The following is a 2,743-nucleotide window of genomic DNA, read 5'->3' as shown; positions in this document are numbered from 1 at the left end:
ACCGAATCAAGGCATGATACAGTAAGCCAGCTATCCTACCGAGTTAGCATTTCCTACAATCTGGCCGAAGATGAATTCTTCATAATTTTTCATATTCAAATTCTGATGATTTATGAAGGCTACAAAATGCTCAGTGTTGCAATAATTAAATGTTCAAATTTCATGCTGCTCTCTTTGATACAATCGACTTCACCAGATTGGTGACTGTCCACAATGACGTAGGAACAATGTCTGATTGATGATTTATAACGGACAGGAATTAAATTGATCGAAACCAAGTAATGATCTTTATGCAATCTTCGAATCAAACCGTCTCCATTTCCAATCACTTTCTATACCGTCCTAAGTGCATGTTAATGAGAACAATGTAAAAGTCGATTACACTGCACTGAACCATTTGGAGGTATTGCTCTGGAGTTCTCGATTAAAACATTTTATACTCTGCAATTCCCCCTGTCGTGCATGACCTGGTACTAACTGACCGGGACATCGTTGGGAAAGGTTTAATCTGTGTTGACATGCTGTCCATGTCCACGGGATGTTTGATCCTCCGTATCTTCCTCACATGTTCCTGTCCATATTTTTACTGCGGGGCAGAGTAGAGAAGGCTTTGTTCGGTGACTAACCTAGCTGTAGCTGCTCTCAGAAATTTGTTGGAAGCGGTGTAGAGGGAATGTACTATACGCCATATAATCAGAGGCATAGTTTAAGGTAGATTGCAGGGTATTACAAGGGGATTTCACTGACGGTCTTGATCAATCGGTGGAGGAAGAAACTCCAACTCAAACGTAAATGTAAGCAATTGGCTGAGAGATAGGAAACGGACAGAAATGGTTAGTGTTATTTTTGGGAATGTGAATGGATTATCTTGGGGTCGCCAAACATTGAGACCATAAGGCCATAAGACAAACGTTCACAAATTAGACTTTCACCCCATAACCAGAGCAAACGTTGAACAATGTCTTGTAAGGTTGAATAGAAAATTGCTCATCGATTACCAGTATCAAGTCGTCGTCATACTGTTGCTTTCCCCATCGTGTGCTTCATCTCAAAATTGATGAGCCATTTAACAAACCTAAAGCAGAAGAAGAGGCCACTTCACCCTCCTGTCCTACTGAAACACTCAATATGATCACAGCAGATCTGAATTTAAGATCTGATCCAAACTCCACTGCTATTCTTGGATCCATTGGCTATTTAATAATTTTTCAGTTCCATATTGAAATGGTTGGAATCCACTGAATTCGAGGAAGGGAATAACAAAGATTCACAGAAAAATGTGAAAAAAACAAAACATTGCTCATTTATTTCTTAAATTGGCGCCCCGTTCAAAAACAACTTCATCGAGCCCTTCATTTTATAATATCTCACAGGAGGAAACATTCTCTCCAACTCTACGCTGTCGAGTATACATCGGAACTTTTATGTTTTAAATGTGTTGCATCAGATTCAAAAAGCCATAATCATATTGGAAGCTTCCACTTTTGCTGATTCTTTTTGCATTTTAAATATATACAGTTCACACACATATGTGATTGCAAGAAATGGAGAACACAGAAAATGACATTTCCCCCTTTGATAAACTGGTCGGATGGAAGGAAAATGCAACAATGAACGTTTAATCTTAGGTAGTTGCATATCGGTGATTTTTGGGGGAGAGGGCGAAATGTTCATGAACCGCTACTTCTTTCACAGCATAACACAAAATCCAGTTAATTAGAGTTTCTGTCAAAGATTGCAGTCAAGTCATATCAAAGTCCTTATGCCTCGCATGGGGTTTGCAACTTCAGACACATCAGGGCATTACATTCCTGGATCGCTTTGGAGAATTTTCGATGTTCTAATTACAATCTGTCATCTGTAGAAAATCTGTCAATATTTTTTTCTATATCAACGTCAGGAAAGCCAACATTTGCTAAAGTTTGTGGCTCCTGAATACTCAGTTTTAAACATTGAATTCGAAGTTGAAAATGCGGAAGTGACTTGTCAGAGTGATAAATCAATTGAACACCTGCTGCAGATTCCTCCCCCAGTCCAAATATGTGCAAGTGAATAGTTTCGGCTGTGCTGAATCTTTCATAGTGTTAACGAATGAGAAGATTACATGCTTTAGTCACGGGAAATGCAGATTGATCGTGATAGGGATGGGATGTTCTTCAGAGGGTCTGAGTTTACTTGTTGGGTGGGATGGTCTGCTTCCACACTGTGGGGATTCTATGTATCGATTCTCTGATTCAGAATGTGGCGTACTTTATGTACATATTTTGCAACTGCTTGGAACTTTGCAGACATGCTTTGAGCTGTTCCCAATCTGCACCGAATAAAACCTTTTCTGTCGCAAACTGGATCTGCCAAATAACGGCTCTCTTATTTAACCCTATCCGCTTTGACTTTCAGTTCGGGCAAAGACTGTGAGAATAGAACTCGGTAAAAGTCCAGATGAAACGGAAGAACCAATATGTACTCAAAACTGAGGCAAGTATAATAGCAACTTTGTTTTGAGAGAAGGGGTTATCAACTTCCCAACAATTAACTTGATAGTCATATTGACAAACGTTTAAAGGGACGGAAAACTTTTAAAACGCATGTATTTTCCTGCCTGTTCATACCGTATCAGCAAAACTTCAATTTATCCATATCTTCACTCGATTATTTTCCTCCTGTTTGGTCCATGCTTACACAGATTCATGAGCTTATAAGATATAGGACCAAAATTAGGCCATTTGGCATTTAGTGTTCTACG

The sequence above is a fragment of the Chiloscyllium plagiosum genome, chromosome 8 (genome assembly GCF_004010195.1).
Source record: "Chiloscyllium plagiosum isolate BGI_BamShark_2017 chromosome 8, ASM401019v2, whole genome shotgun sequence".
NCBI lineage: Eukaryota > Metazoa > Chordata > Chondrichthyes > Orectolobiformes > Hemiscylliidae > Chiloscyllium > Chiloscyllium plagiosum.
This window is presented reverse-complemented; position numbering follows the sequence as displayed.